The sequence below is a fragment of the Haliotis asinina genome, chromosome 4 (assembly GCF_037392515.1).
Source record: "Haliotis asinina isolate JCU_RB_2024 chromosome 4, JCU_Hal_asi_v2, whole genome shotgun sequence".
Classification (NCBI taxonomy): Eukaryota; Metazoa; Mollusca; class Gastropoda; order Lepetellida; family Haliotidae; genus Haliotis; species Haliotis asinina.
This window is the reverse complement of record NC_090283.1, coordinates 59,199,114-59,216,976: the sequence shown is the minus strand read 5'-3', so window position 1 is coordinate 59,216,976 and position 17,863 is coordinate 59,199,114. Positions and strand designations below refer to the sequence as shown.

Below are 17,863 nucleotides of genomic sequence, written 5' to 3'. Positions count from 1 at the left end.
ATATGCAGCCAAAACATCAAAAAAAGTTAAAACACAGTCACTTGTTCGTGGTATATAAAAAGCATTGGTGACTGTGACAAAAACGAACAAAATTATAGGCATATAATCGCAAATCGAAAGAGCAATATTTTGTACTTGGGTGTACCTCCCTCGAAACGAAGCAGCCGCGATACAGAACCCAGTCAGAGCAGGTGGGTGTGCACTCATGTGTAACGCCGGCCTTGTCTTTGGCCAGTGATTCATTTGCCGGTACACATAGCCGGTTTGCCCTAATATCGCCTACACATTATATCGCCTACACCCTTTTCAAAACAAGTTTACACACCAGTGAACATTATGCAAATGCTGTCTTACGCATAAAGTAACCATTTGGGGTGCACCAAGAGAGAAATGAAGACAGACAATGCAAGCTGCTAAATGTTCACCTTTATTCATGAGCACATCAGCATATTTATTCCGGCTATTCAACATTATTTACTGACAATTATAGACGTAATTTAATAGCACATCAGTCACAATATTCAACAAACAACCTTGAACACAGCACACACATCTTTAAAATGTCACTTTCACGTCATTGTTGTAGTTCATGATCAAATGTTTTTAATACAGCTTCAGTATGTGACAGACGCATCAAGAAATTGCATCACTGATTTCACTCCGGTGGAGAGCTATGTCCTCAATCTCTCAATCCTCTGATCGCGCTCTTGATAGATGCGGACACGTGGTCTGGTCGCACCTTCAAGTACTATCTGTCGTCTAGTGCGTCTGTCGATTTTCTTGAGTTCATTGATGAATTGGTGTATGTTTCGATGTGAGCGGGGCATACGCTTCTTCAGTCCAATGTGGAATCCCTCAAGATGGTTGTTTGAACCTGGATCCGTGTTCTCATGCTGGTTCCAGATATTGGCAGGGAATTTGGCGTCATCTTCAACCCAGGTGCTGGTAATGAAGTCGCTGAAGGGGTGGGGGAGGGGTGGGGGATGGGGTTGGGAGCAAAAGAGTTGGTAGGGCAGAGGCCGGGGAGGGTTGAGCTGTTATGTTTAATTGGCGAGCGGATGGCTGGGAGTGGTGGCCTTGACCTTGGCTGTGGTGTAGCTAACGGGTTTGGTAGTGGGCTGGGAAGTTGTTAAGGTAAACGGTTAATTGAGGTCTGGTAGGTGATAGAGCTTACGGGCGAGTTGCAGCGGGACTGGATGGTTGATTGAGGCTGACTGGCTGGCTGAGATATTAAAGATGGCGGACGAGGGGCGGGGTGGGTTTGTTGCTGGGATATTTATATTTTGTCTAGGATGTTAGAGTTTTGTAGGAATGTAGATAATGCTTGAAAAATGTTTAGGGATTGTGAGGATTGCGTAGCAGGTGAATGTTGTTGTGGTATTTAGGTGGTGTACCTTTACGTACCTGTAATATGTTGGCTGCTTTTGTTTACATTTGAGATGCAATTCCTTCAAATTTGCCGTAATTCCTTCCATTACTTAGGGGGACCTGTTTCTGGTCTGGTCGGGGTGATGGAATGGAGGACTGGAGCGGCGTAGTCCAGTTTCGACAGTATGGGAGTTTTACATATGTTAATTAAAGGGGCACTGATGCGGAGCGAATAATGTTTCTCGCCAACGGTCTAATTACGAAATCAAACCGCAAATTTGTCAGCGCCCGCTCCTTCGACCGTGACGGACGAAGGAACTGGGCTCCTGTCCATATTAGCAGAATTTCTTCACATAAACATTCGGGAGGCCGGATGCCCATCATATGCCATTTGTTTAAAAATATCCATGGTATTCCTTGTCTGATCGTAACCAAATATCCCAGCAGTGTAGTTCTTTTTGGATGCTTGGATGGTATAGTTACTGATCCAATTTGATCCTATTTCAGTGTTTTTAACCTGATATTTAATCATGTTACATGAAAATATGATGTCTACAGGCACGTAGCCATTTGTTTCAGTACGGAAGATTGCAAAGCTTTATATTTAGGTAATTCTGAGTGTTGGTTCAGCTGTGATAGCAAATATCTTACGAAAATTTTGGTAGCTATGGTAGCTACAATGGTTTATTATTTATGATAATAAAAACACACAGTTGATTTATTTGAATTCGTAAACAAAAAACGATGACTTTGCCTTTGGTAGAGAAATCTGAAAATTTTCTTACGTAAAAAACCCTTATTTCACGTATTTACCCAAGTACACAGCAAATGCCCGTGTGTATTCCTTATGTAACGAAATTCCGTTGGTATCCTCAAAACAGTTTCGGCCCAATAGTGTTTTCAGGCTGCATGCGACACAGAGATTACATCTTCCTTGCTGTAACTCGCATTTGATGGTGTAAACCTACACGTGTTATTTGTCATCATTCTCTGGATGGTCAATTAATGAATTTATAACAGGTATAATTAGTAGTAACACAACTTCGGTTACTCAACAAAGGTTCCCATTTGGCATTTCTCCTGTCTGGAGTAAATACTCAACATTATAAATTAAGGTCTGTAATGGCAAATGTATTGTATGTTATGTAATATGTGCATGTAAGTCATGCAAGAGGGTTTATCAACTAAGTTACAAAAACAAACATCGATCAAAGGATTAACCGATAACTCACTGATTGATTAATTACTTTTATCTTCTAGCGGATTTGTCAAAAGGCAGTGTGTGTAGATGACTACACCCTGTCGTAAAGTGTAAGTGCAAAAACAACAGCCTCCCTTCAAAGAATTAACCACCCTTGCGTTGATTGATTGATTGCTCATTATTGGTTAACTAAATTACTTAGAATAGTGGACATCATACAATTAGTTGCCAGGTGTGCTATCTTGGGAGACCAATCAGAGGTTTATCTGGTTTTCACCAACGAAACACGTGAAACGATGTGTTACTTTTTCGCAAATGAGACAGTTGTAAGACACGCGACACAGAGCAGGATTACTTACCATCTGCAGATGAATGGAATACGATTTCTTTTACGTGGATATTGATGGATACATTCCTGAACAAGGTAGTAGCCTGACATCGTTGCTGTAAAATCTGTCTGTTTTACATTCATGTTTTGCATTTTGTTTTAATTTATTTGTTGTAGCATTCAGCAGAATCTGTATGACAGAAAAAACACACTAGATCGCGTATGTGTGTGAAATAAGATCCACATTGGCATTCTATACAATGTATAAATGTTGCTGTTATGTTAGAAATTTACTATGAGTATAAGCAGATCGTGTGTTCTTTTATTATTTTTCAGAATCATACAAGTATGACAATAAGCTAACTAGGGTTATGAGACAAAATATAGAGACGTTTTCCGTCCTAATAGTTTTTTACCATTTCTGCCACGGGCAGATGATTAACCTTCAAAGTGTTTCATTTGTTTTCATAATACATTTGGAATGAAGTAAAAATGACTTCACCTCAGTTGATCTGTCTATAATTAAACTATCAATTGCGCTTACGGACAGCGCAGCAGAGGTCACGAACCAGTCACGAATTCTGGGATATCATCCGGGTACTCACTGGAGAAAAACAATAACAAAAGTTTACACCAGTCCACGGAAATTGCTCCGCATCAGTGCCCCTTTAATGTGTGTTTGTCAACACCCCAGTTTGTGCCGCTGATGACTCTCATTAGGTTGAGATCTTTATGACATGAGTTGACCAGGTTATGAATGTGGGGTGTCCACGTTAGTTGTTGGTCAAAAGTTTCGCCTATAAATTTGTTTTCCTTTTTGAATTCAATATTTTGATTGTTAAGGTGTACAATTTTGCATATATTGTGTTTTGAAGAGGATGCCCACGTGTTTTGGGGTTGTTGTTTTTTTTTGACATTTATGAGGAACCCCCACTTGGGCAAAATTTTTAATATGATTTAGCATTTTTTAACATTTGTTAGTGGCTTGTTTGGTCGAGGTGGAGGAGGTCCAAAAGGATATATCATCAGTAAATTTTGCTCTAGAAATTTCGGGCCATGAGTCAGGAAAGATATCATTTATCATAAAATTGAAGAGTGTGGGTGATAGTATGCTGCCCTTGGGGTTCCCGTTATCTATTGGATAAGGGTCCGAAAAGGTTGTCTCTGTTTGTTTTTGTTTGTTTTTTTGTTGTTTCTTTGTTTTTATTTTTTTTTTTATTTACTTGTATGTAACGAGTAGATTATTTGTTTATGTACACAACCAAAATTAGATTCCGCCTCTGTTATAAATCAGCACAGCGCAGCACAGCTCAGCACAGCACAGCTCAGCACAGAGCAGCACAGCTCAGCACAGCGCAGCACAGCTGTTGAAACCACTTTTTCACCCAGCGCTGGGGAAAAATAGTGAATCGTTTGAACTCCGATTTCGCGCGCTTTTCTTATCTCATTTTTTCTAACTTTATAGGTTGAATTGGCATTTCTGATGATTTGTTTCGGTAAGTGAATACCGAAAGGTGTTAGAATCTGCAAATTTGCATGTGACAGTTCGCTTTACCACCACATATTGAGTATTATAACCTCCAGTGACGTCACGCTATTGTCCTCAGGGGACACTTTTTTAAAATTTCCCTCAAACCTGATGCAATCTCGCTTCTTCGGGCAATTATTTACATAATGTTCCTCTGACCAGGGCATTATCTTAACCCTGGATCCGTGTTAAGGTAACAGGACACGGTGAAGGGCCGGGGTAGAATAGGCCTTCAGCAACACATGCTTGCCATAAAAGGAGACTACGCTTGTCGTAAGAGGCGACTAACGGGATCGAGTGGTCAGGTTCGCTGACTTGGTTGACTCATGTCATCGGTTCCCAATGGCCCAGACCTGATTATTTACAGACCGCTGCCAAATAGCTGGAATATTGCTGAGTGCGGCGTAAAGCTTTACTTTCGCTTTGCACTATTACAGATAAAGCACAAGGACGCTTGTGTCGGAAATGATGATCCATTGTCATTTTTTTAGATAATAAAGTCAATTCAAATTCAATTAAAACATATCTTATGGCAGAATATCTAACTCAAACAATATTCGTACGAAAATTGTTAAAAATATATAAACCAGGATATGCCTTAATTTGGACAAACCTTACGCCCATATTCTAATAGTTCTGTACTGAATATGCGCTCTCTTTGTGCCTTTCATTGCATACTTATGAAGTGAAATAAATACATAATCATAAGAAGAAAAGTCTATTTCCCAAATGAATATTCAATAAATATTCAAGTGTTGTGAAATTTTCATGCACGCTAAACTGATGCCACACAGGTGCGCGTGTTGCTCACTATTTGTTGCTCACTATTGCTCTAATTGTTGATATATTCAGGTACTATTTGAGTGATAAAACCATTCATTTTATGTTTTGTCTCGAAAGTGTTGAATTCTGACACACAGAGGCCGAGATCTTTTACACATTGAGTAGAAATTAGGTCAGATATATACTAATCAGCAAACCAGTGTCGTCTTTTTCCGACGTCACAAAATGCACAAAACATGCCATGACGTCAACTAAAATGTATTATTTTCAGTTATTTCATTATATTTGAAAATGTACCTGTTACTCCGTTAATATCGATGCAAAATTAATCAAAATACATCTGCACACACAGGAGAATATGGGAATCAAAGAACTAAATTATGTATCGGATAGGTCCATCCAAATCGCTACTACCGGCTTTCTCATGTAGGATATTGGCATCTTTTCTTACAAATTGTGAAACTACGAAAAGGTATCCACTCAAACTGGGGAAATTTGTATTGGAATAATTTGGTACACTGTGAACAAAACATAACGAAAATATATTGTCCATATCCACAGTAAATTCTCTCCATGTCATCTGAGTTACATTGAACTAATGTAAAGCATAGCGGAGTTGTGCCCCCTCATCTTTACACGTGCATGACCTCTCTGTCGACGTTTGACGTCATAGAAGAATATTGATTTTTGACATTTATTAAATATTCTACTTTTGTGTGTAATTTTATATCCTTACGCATATCCAGGACCACGCGAGCGCAAATGTCGCACAACGTTCACTTTTCAAACCTTATGAAAATGTGCGCCAGGAAAAAAATCCCGGCGTCCAGGGGGTTAAGCAAGAGGGCACTTGCCTTCATGTATTGAGCGAATTGGGTTTCTTTTCTAAGATGCCAAATTTCATACTTAACCCCCGTGGCCGTATGCACATGTCGGACGTAGCTAACGTCAGGCGTAACACACAACGTCGGGCTAAGCAGCGTCCTGCTCTTACACGTCATGCACAACGTCAGTTAAGCCAAGGCGTTACTACGCGCAGCTTAACGGATTTACGTCGAGGCGCACTGTACTATTTTTAGATTTTCGAAAGTTTTTAATCCACCGGGAAAAGGTGTGAAACAACTGCATGTAACATCAGTTTCAGCTGTAATCATGGAAGGTCAAAGAAAACCGAGAAAACCCAACTTTAACCATGGTGAAATAATATGACCTTTCAAAATAGGCTTCATCGAACATTAGTTCAAAGTAACTCACATCACATGGAGATAATTTGTTGTGGATACGGACAAAAGATTTTCCGTACGTTTTGTTCAGAGTGAACCAAACTATTCCAATACAATGGGAACGGATACCTGTTGGAATTTTTACAATTTTTGAAAAAGGATGCCAATGTGCTACATTAGGAAGCAGGTAATAGCGATTTGGATGGCTCTATCCGATACATAAGTTAGTTTCCAGATCCGATGCAGTAGCAGCCCCATTTTCAAATGTGATGAAATTATATACAGAAAATGATGCAACATTTTAGTTGACTTTATGACATGTTTTGTAATTTTTTGACGTCGGAAAAAGACGACACTAGTTTGCTTATTATTACACACTCCACTTGAGATCAATTAAGTGTATAAAGTGTCTCCGCTTCTAAATTTATGCATATAAATTGTGCGGTTTGACTGCGTATCTTACTGTGAGCAACACGCGCACCTGTTTGGCATCAATTTAATGTAAATGAAAAGTAATATTTCACAACACCCGGATATTTTTTTAGGATAAAAATCTTCTATGATTATCTAGCTACTTCTCTTCATAAGCATGCAATGAAAGGCACAAAATGATAGCTTTTTTATCCATCTATTACAGTTTAAATGTAATTTTGTCCAAATTAAGACTTGACATGTTTTAGCTATTTTATGACAAATTTCGTACAAATATTGTTAGAGTTTGATGTGTTGTCATCAGAATATTTTAATCGACTATGAACTGGTTGTGTTATCGAAAACAATGATATCATAAAACGTTTCAGACAAACGTGCCCCTGGCCTATCAATATACATAAATATTTTGTGTATCAAACGACTCAAACAAATTCAGTGAACAAAGTAATTCCTTTAAATATGTGTACATATACATTTGATAAAATGTGTAAATCATCTTCACTGATATCATCATTTTTACTTATACGTTTGAATTGAATCACTGTTCATTAACCTGTTCAAATGAAACTGCAATATTAGTCCCCATATACTGAATATTGTGCACCACATCATCACAACTACATTACATGTTGCTGTTATGGCAGATCTTCTAACACTCAACTCACTCACTCACTCTAAATACAAAGACATATCGTTCTCCACTGGCAGCACCTGCCATTCGCACAAGCGACATAACAACATACAAGGACCAAAAGTTTCTTCCCACAATCACCGCCATAATCGAAATTCGTAGCTGTTAGGGTTTTCAAACTCAAAATGAGGGTAGAATATTACGAAAATAATTGAACTTAGTGCCAGGATAACTATTTCTTACAGTTTTCTGAATGGATCACCAAAAAAAAAAAACCAGCCAAAAAACAAACTAATGTTGACACCCGGTGTTTGCACAGGTTTGACGCTCTCGACTCGTAGCACCCGTCATTCGCGCAAGCAGCATAACATGACATAGCAACATTCCCTCAAAGAAAATGAATATATTTTTACTACCTGTCAGGTCAGCCAGGACTTGTCTGTGTGTTGGTGACGAAGAGAATGCGGAAAACTACATTTAATATGCTGATCTTATAGAAGAAGTTTTCTGGAGGTGTATATTTTATTTAAGTGGGACAAATAAACTGTCTGTCTACCTTTCTTAAGGAGCTCCAAAGGAGCTCTTGCATACATGATTAAACACCCATTTAGGTCGATTCAGGATACTACTCGTATTATTTCCCAGATAAGTTCTGTTAGGCAGAAATTAATTTTGCACATCGAAATTTGATGCGGTTTCATTAAAGAGCTGGAGTATACATGAAAAGAATCACACACTTTCTGACATCAACGCCTGAGTGAGTAAGTGAGTGAGTGAGATGAGGGTTGATTTCTGTTCAGTTGTTTTGCCTCAGGATACACTTGTGGCCTAACTAGAGAGTAAACACAAAATGTATGTAATTAATGAAATACTGGACTCTTTCACTGACGACATCTCCCTGAAAGTGTTTGAATAAGCATGCATGCATGCATACATACAGACATACATACATACATACACACACACACACACACACACACACACACACACACATACATACATACATACACACATGCATACATACATACATACATACATACATACATACACACATACATACATACATACATACATACACACACACACACACACATACATACATACATACATACATACATACATACATACACACATGCATACATACATACATACATACATACATACATACACACACACACACATACATACATACATACATACATACATACATACATACACACACACACACACATACATACATACATACATACATACATACACACATACATACACACATACACACATGCATACATTACATACATACATTCTATCTATCTATCTATCTATCTACTTATCGATATATAGAAGAATACAACATGTATTGACTAACAGTATCAGTGAAATCACAGTTCTTGCACTCAGCTGTATTCTTAATGTGAAGTTTATATAAGTAAACATCACATGGTACAAAAGATTGTCAAATCTTAATATATATAATATCTATAGACACACACACACACGCAGACAGACAGACAGAGAGAGAGATTTATACATACATTAAAACAAGCTTTTTTTACTATAGCGTAAAGTCAAAAGTGTCACTATCATTTTATATTTATAAGAACTACGATTTGTTACTTCTAGCTGTTTGATCAAATGGAGTCGTTTTGATTTATTTTCTGAAGGTAAACTCATAATAGGTCTCCAATTGTCTTTTTCAACTTCAGGAGATGTCTCAAGTGATTTTTGTTGCAATAATTTGTACCAAAATTTAGATTTTTAGGGTACTGGAATGCTGGGGTACTCTGGTGGCGAATGTTGGGGGGAATTATTGTTGTAAACAGCATCCCCTTCAAATCTCTTAATAGCATTTATGATTTTTTATTATCTCTTTTAGAAGTAAAAAAAATATTCCTGCATTTTTTTATTCAATATTCATGAGACTTTTCATCATCACATAAAATGTTTTGTTATTCCATATAACAGCATTATATACACCCTCCTTTTCTTTGGAAAACGCCTCTTGCCAATACTCTAAAACCTTCTCATGAAGTGTGGGGCAATCTGTACTTTAATGTTTTCAAATTAAGATAGCATTGTAGTAAAACTTGCAGCGAATAATACAGTTCCACAGGCTACCTTTCTTAAAATATTCCAGGAATCCATACACGTTTAAGTGATTTATCCATTAATAATAAGTCTAAAGAGTTTGTACATCATTCATTCTTATCTTTTAACATCTGTTTTCTTGAAACCTTTTTTCTGATGATCTGTTCTATATTAACTTAAATAAACATCTGTGAATTTTTTTCAAGCGCTCTTGAGGGATGATTAAAGAACTCAATGGGTAAATAGGCCTGGAGATTCCATCTGATTTAGCGTCCGTCCATAAATAGTTAAGTTTCGCGGTCTCCAGTTGTCAATGGCAAGGCGTTTGAATAGTTTATCCACTTTTGAACTTATGTTACTCTCGTATTCTATTATGCCATGCTTGTTAAAGACTCTTCCTAACTATTTAAATTTTTCAACCTTCCTAAGCCCTTCAATCTCGGTAGAATCTTTTACTTCTATCTTCATCTTCGGCCTATTTATTCACATTGATTTTTAATCCTGTAAATTTAGTTTGGTAGTAATAAAACTTTTAGGATTGCATACCGATGTTATATTTTTATGTATAGGTGCCGACTCGTCAGGAAAATATATCATTTCATAATTACATTATTGATCTTGAGACTGTTTATTGTCTTTAAACTATTTTAACTTACTCTGTATCATCTCTGAGCATAAGAGAAAAATAACGGACTCATCTGACACCCTTGCTTTACACCCCTAGAAATGCAGCAATAGTTTGAAGATCGCTTATTATTAGTGACACAAGAAAATGTCTCATTGAGACAGACTTTTATCATATATATCATTAATTTTCAATCTGGAATACCTTACTTTTGTTATGCTGTCTCAGTAAACTCATGTCTTACAGAATCAAATCTTTTGTCAAAATCTAAAAATAACAGATTTGCTTTATCTTCGTAAACTTCTAAGAGATCGACCAAATACCTAACATTCTCATGAATAACACTATTTTGCATAAAACCTGTGTGTGATTTGTCTATTAGATAATCAACTACAGTTTTGCGAAAATGTTATAATCAACATTCAGCGACGTGTAGGTCTTACTTTAATAGCTAAAATGAACAGAATTATCATTACAACGACCGCATGTCATCGGAAATGAGCGGGCCACTGTAACTTCATAATGCCCGCAAAATGCTTTCAAATGCCTCCCGACCCCGAATGCTTACATGTCCAACCAAAACCTCGGGATCGTGTTATATCTGTCATATAAACCAAAGGAAAAGGCGATATATCAAAATCGATGTTTATTATGACGAACAGAGATGGACGATAAGCGAGTAACCGTCTACACTAAAAACTATCGCCCAAACACAGCCACTCACCCGCCAGGTGTAAACAGCACGATCTGCACGTGGCAACTGTCGCGACTACACGTGTCTGCGCGCTGGCTCGTCGTCAGTCGCTACTGTTACTTCGAAGAATATGGAGCGAGAAGAAGGTGATGACATTTTCATAACGCAAACGCGTGAAATGGATAACGAAAGCAGTGACACTGATCGTGAGTTTGAGTTTAGATTCGGCGAACCCCTTGATAATAACGCCATTGATAAAGAACTTGAAATTTGTGTTCCTAAGTCTACAAAATACAAGAATGATTGGGCTGTTGCTGTGTTTACTTGATGGCAGGAGGAAAGACGTCAGGGAGCCATAAAATACAATTTTGATTTGCTGAGAACCTTAATCTCGCCCTGAATTTTTCTTGTTCGAAGTCTGGAAACAAGACGGAGGGTTGTATCCATCTCATACATTGTATGGTATATACACCTCGTTACAAAGCGCCATCAGAGCAAGGGATGCACAGTGAACATGTTTGAAGATAAGGGGTTTGAAGACAGCCGTCGATGTCTGGACGCACTTATGCGCGAACGTTCTGCTGAGGGTCTAGGAGCCGGAGGCCGGAAGCCAACAGAAACGATATCTCTCACTGAGGAAGAGCAGCTTTGGCAGTGTGGAGCGCTGGGAGACGACACCCCCAGAAAACTTCTAGATACAGTGCTGTATCTTACAGGTTAGTCTTACTAAATACTCTATTCATGTACATATTGATTATAGTTATCGTAAGCTTTTCTATTATTTGGCTAAAGAAAAAATGCTCAGATATATGTAGTTATATATAATGTAGTTATTTTGGTCTTTTTGTAGGATTGCACTTAGCTCTTCGTGGGGTTAAGGAACATAGGACCTTGAGGATGTTTGCCAAACCACAAATACCGGGATCTCATACGGATGGCAACGGCCTAAATGTCCTTCTGTACACCGAAGATGTGTCAAAAGCAAACCTTGGCGGGTTGAAGCAGAGGAAACAAGCTCCGAAGAAAGTGCGGGCATAGGAAAACATTGACATAACAAGGACCGATGTTACGTCAGTATTTTCCAGAAGTACAGATCATTGTGGTTGGTATATTTTCCATCAATCAATCAAAATTTAAAACCAATAAAGAAAATAAAAAAATAACAAATTTAACATCTGTAAGATGAAAATATTAAGATTTTCTTTCAATTAAGTGGAAAAAGTATTTCAGAAATCATTCTTTGGGTTTTTTAATACAGTGTGGATGGCAAAACGACCGATTATTTCTACTTCACTCTTCGTGCCAGCCCCAAGGATGGAAGTTGGTTTCTGAAAACCCCGGTTGGCCACAATACCCTCCAATCTACAGTCAAACGGCTTTGTCAAGAAGGTGATTTACAGGGTAACAAATCATTCATTGAGAGCTTCAGCTGCCACAAGGCGTTATCAGGCCGACGTCGACGAGCAAATGATTTGTGAAATGGCCGGTAAGAATACTTTCGACATTGCTAGACAGTATTTTAATGTTTACGTTATAACAATTATCTCATTCACGTAACACACATTGTAGCCAATGTAAATAGCACTCAAGATTAACTACGTTTGAAATAATCTAATTTCTAAGATCAGTCGCCATTATTTCACAACCTTTTACTAAGACAAAGCTACTTCATGTGCTTTGAGATATGTGATCTTACGAACACTTTATTTTTGCTTCTGCCCTTTTCTTTCTAGGTCACAAGAGTGAAGCTGTTCGTTCATACAAACGGACTTCTGATCATAAAAAATCTGCCTTGTCCGACATCCTTACGTCAGCGCCAAAACGCCAGAAGGGTATCAATGCTACATGTACGGTATCTCCAGACAAAGACCTGAATGTCAATGCCGGAAGTGACGTTGTTTCCAGGGAATCTAAACGGACAGTCGTGTTCAATTTCAACATCTCGGGAAATGTAGTTTCAAGATATAAAATCACTGACTCTGCTTGACTTTTTTCTGTAAGAATCTGAACGAAAACATTATCTCGTGAAAATCTTCTTTCAGGGCCAAATAGTATTCTAAACATCCCAGGGATATTCTATAGAATATATCTATATATTCTATATCTTAGGGAACATAACGTCACCACTCATGTCATCTAAGGGAACAAAACGTCACCACTCATGTCATCTTAAGGAACATAACGTCACCACTCATATCGTCTTAGGGAACATAACGTCACCACTCATATCGTCTTAGGGAACATAACGTCACCTCTCATGTCGTCTTAGGGAACATAACGTCACCACTCGTATCACCTTAGGGAACATAATGTCACCACTCACTGACTCTGCTTGACTTTTTTCTGTAAGAATCTGAACGAAAACATTATCTCGTGAAAATCTTCTTTCAGGGCCAAATAGTATTCTAAACATCCCAGGGATATTCTATAGAATGTCCCTGGGATATTGTAAATGGCCCTGAAAGGAGGTTTACCCGACAAAAGAATAACCTGTGAAACGACACTAATAAGGCACCTGAGGTTTATATGAGAACATAACGTCACCACTCATATCATCTTAGGGAACAAAACGTCACCAATCATGACATCTAAGGGAACATAACGTCACCAATCATGACATCTAAGGGAACATAACGTCACCACTAATATCATCTTAGGGAACATAACGTCACCACTCGTCATCTTAGGGAACATAACGTCACCACTCATGTCATCTTAGGGAACATAACGTCACAACTCATGTCATCTTAGGGAACATAACGTCACCAATCATGTCATCTACGGGAACATAACGTCACCGCTCATATCACCTTATTGAGCATAACGTCACCACTCATATCATCTTAGGGAACATAACGTCACCACTCTTGTCATCTTAGGGAACATAACGTCGCCACTCGTGTCATCTTAGGGAACATAACGTCACCACTCATGTCATCTTAGGGAACAAAACGTCACCACTCATGTCATCTTAAGGAACATAACGTCACCACTCATATCGTCTTAGGGAACATAACGTCACCACTCATATCGTCTTAGGGAACATAACGTCACCACTCATGTCGTCTTAGGGAACATAACGTCACCACTCATGTCGTCTTAGGGAACATAACGTCACCACTCATATCGTCTTAGGGAACATAACGTCACCTCTCATGTCGTCTTAGGGAACATAACGTCACCACTGTTGTCATCTCAGGGAACATAACGTCACCACTCATATCGTCTTAGGGAACATAACGTCACCACTCATATCGTCTTAGGGAACATAACGTCACCACTCATATCGTCTTAGGGAACATAACGTCACCTCTCATGTCGTCTTAGGGAACATAACGTCACCACTCGTATCACCTTAGGGAACATAATGTCACCACTCATATCGTCTTAGGGAACAGAAAGTCACCAGTGGTATCATCTAAGGGAACATAGCATTATTGTTGATATCATCTACGTGGACATAAAGTCCTCAGTTATATCACAGAGGGAACATAGCCCCATCGCTGATATTGTATAAAGGAACATTATTTCATCAAGGGACATAATACCACCACTGTTAGCTAAGGGAACAGAACGTCACTACTGATATCATACGAGGGACCATAACGTCGCCACTGATATCTTCTGAGGGACATAAGGTCAATAATGATATCTGAGGGACATAACATCACTACTGATATCATCTGAGGGACCATAACGTCACCACTGATCTCATCTAAGGGAAATAACGTCACCACTGATATCATCTAGAAGACGTAACGTCACTACTGAGGGACCATAGCGTCACCACTGATATCATCTGAGGGACCGTAACATCACTACTGATATCATCTATGGGGACTTGACATCACCTCTGATACACATCTGGGGAACATACCAACATCACTGATATCATTTGGGGGAACATTACGTGATCACATTAAGACACGTTGTCTATATACATGTAAGATTCATAGACTCTGTCGAATCTACCTCCACACAGCACAGTTTTAATCAACGCGGCTCTAGGTCTTTGAAGCTCCAGTCTCCCTATCGCAGTCCTGACGTATACAATGTGTCTTGCTTCATTCTGAAGGTGCCGCTCTACTCTCCCTATCACAGTCCTGACGTATACAATGTGTCTTGGTTCTGACACTCCAGTCTCCTTTTCGCAGTCCTGACGTATACAATGTGTCTTGCTTCATTGTGAAGGCGACGCTCTAGTCTCCCTATCACAGTCCTGACACATACAATGTGTCTTGCTTCATTGTGAAGGTGACGCTCTAGTCTCCCTATCACAGTCCTGGCATATACAATGTGTCTTGCTTCATTCTGAAGGTGACACTCTAGTCTCCCTATCACAGTCCTGACGTATACAATGTGTCTTGCTTCATTGTGAAGGTAACGTTCTAGTCTCCCTATCGCAGTCCTGATGTATACAATGTGTTTTTGCTTCATTGTGAAAGTGACGCTCTAGTCTCCCTATCACAGTCCTGACACATACAATGTGTCTTGCTTCATTGTGAAGGTGACGCTCCAGTCTACCTATCACAGTCCTGACACATACAATGTGTCTTGCTTCATTGTGAAGGTGACGCTCCAGTCTCCCTATCACAGTCCTGACGTATACAATGTGTCTTGGTTCATTGTGAGGGTTGGAATGCTGGGGATGAACATTGACAATTAGTCAGGTGGTCAGACTTGCTGACTTGGTTGATATGGAGTAGGACTTGCAAAGTTTTAGGTCTAAACTTTTATACTTCTCACAAAATGTTGAGTAACACAAGTGTTTAGTCCCATGATATTTTCATTTATTGAAATTGCAAATCATGGAATGACACAACAGAAAGGTGAAACGTATGTACACACGCCTAACAAAATGAAATGGTATTGAGCAATAACAGACTTTCAAATCACCAAAAGCATGTACATGCGAAACAGTCGTGTAAAATGTGCTGCATTGATGGATCAATATGTTAACATTAAGTTCAAGTCAGCTATGGACAGTGAACAGTGTTCTGTATAGCGGTAAACTCAAGATTGACAACATATGATGTTGATATTTTTCAAAATCTCGCTTTTACGTGACAATTTCGTTGATTGCGATTGGTCGTTTCTGAACCACACGAGTTTCACAATACTTCACACGCCAAACTCCAGTTTCACAACATTTAAAGTTTGATGGAAAAGTTGGTGAGAATAGAGATCGATCCTATTTCTCGACAACAGTTTGACAACTCTGAAGCTGGTGATGGTGGCGAATTGCTGGAATGTTCACACTTCACACATGTGTTGTCAAACTTCATTTTGTCATGTGAAGACCGCTTAACGAATCTGACCATCACGAGCACGAATTCAAGCTTCTACACGTCTTTGCACTAACCAAATGAATCACTAAATTTGCTGTCGTGGGATGTTCTACCATTCTCTCTGTACAACCTGTTCAAGTTCATCCAGAATCTGAGAGTGAACATGAAGACCGTAAACACGACTTCCTAAAAGGCCCAAAGCGTGATCAATGGGATTAAGATCAAGTGGACTTACAGGCCAGTCCATATGTTTGATGTTGTTGATCTTAAACAACATCATTAACAACTCTTTCTCGGACATCATCATCCGGGCATTATCATCCATAAAATGAAGTGAGGACCTGCTTGTTGTATCAGAGGAATGATTACAGGCAGGTTTAACAGTAGGCTTTAACCTATCTGGCCGCAGATTCAAACCACACAGGCTGCATGTTGTCTCTGAGGGTGGTTGTTTCTGAGGTGATGATGTTATCAATATCAGATAAATCAATTTAACAGTCACAAAAGGTTATATTTTCCTTTCAGAACATGTCCGCAAAACCTGATTCCGAAACTGATAAAGATATTACACTCAAAATACTTGTCTTTTGTGAGGACTATATACTGGACTCTTTTAGTCATGAGCTGGGCACAAATGAATTCAAACAATCATGAAAGATAAACAACATGGATATTCCAGGAAAAGGCAGATATCTATCAGATTATTAAAGCAGGTATATATATGTATATATGTGTAAAGGAACCATTGTATGCTATACATACTTAACACATATCCTTCTTCCTACATAATATATTTATCTGTATGATTCTCAGTTGGATAAACCACCTTGTCTTTACATCCTGAACAGACATATCAGCATTTGAAACAGAGAAATAATGCACAGCAAGTCCGTTCACTGTTCACGGGCCTGTGTGATAGCTTAGTGGTTAAAGCGTTCGCTCATTACGCTGAGGACACGAGTTCCTCGTGGGTACAATGTGTCTAGCCATTTATGGCGTTCACGTGATATTGCTGGAATATTGCTAAAAGCAGTATAAAACCAAACTCACTCATTCGAGTCCCTTTTCGTGATAAAGGTAAAGGTTATGTAAAGTTAGACACATCCCATCATTGTAGCAATAGACACGTCCTATGACGATTCCCGTTTAACCACACTTACAACTACATTGTGGTACTACCACGCTTAACGCTTATTATTCATCGTAGCAATATTCAAGCAATGTTACTGTGGGGGACACCCAAACTGATTTGACATACTGTACCAATACTGGGGAATCGGACACGCTTCTTCGGCGTGACGAAGAAAAGCTTTGATCACTGGATTCGTGAAGGTCCCGGGGTAGAATAGGCCTTCAGCAACCCATGTTTGCCACAAAAGGCGACTATGCTTGTCATAAGAGGCGACTAACGGGATAGGCTGGTCAGGCTCGCTGACTTGGTTGACAGATGTCATAGGTTCCCAATTGCGCAGATCGATGTTCATGTTGTTGATCACTGGATTGTCTGGTCCAGATTCGATTATTTACAGACCGCCGCCATATAGCTGGAATATTGGTGAGTGCGGCGTAAATCTAAACTCACTCACACATAACAGAAATAGCTTACTCACACAGTGGCCATATCGGCTTGCTTATTCCATCTTGGGGTCAATGTGGATCAAGTGCGGGATAATA

At 39.0% G+C, this 17,863-nt stretch overlaps 1 pseudogene; it reads left to right on the top strand.

Moving 5' to 3' along the window:
• Positions 1–5,759: 5,759 nt before the first annotated feature.
• Positions 5,760–12,888, top strand: LOC137281049 (zinc finger MYM-type protein 2-like; annotated as a pseudogene).
• The last annotated feature ends 4,975 nt before the right edge of the window (positions 12,889–17,863 follow it).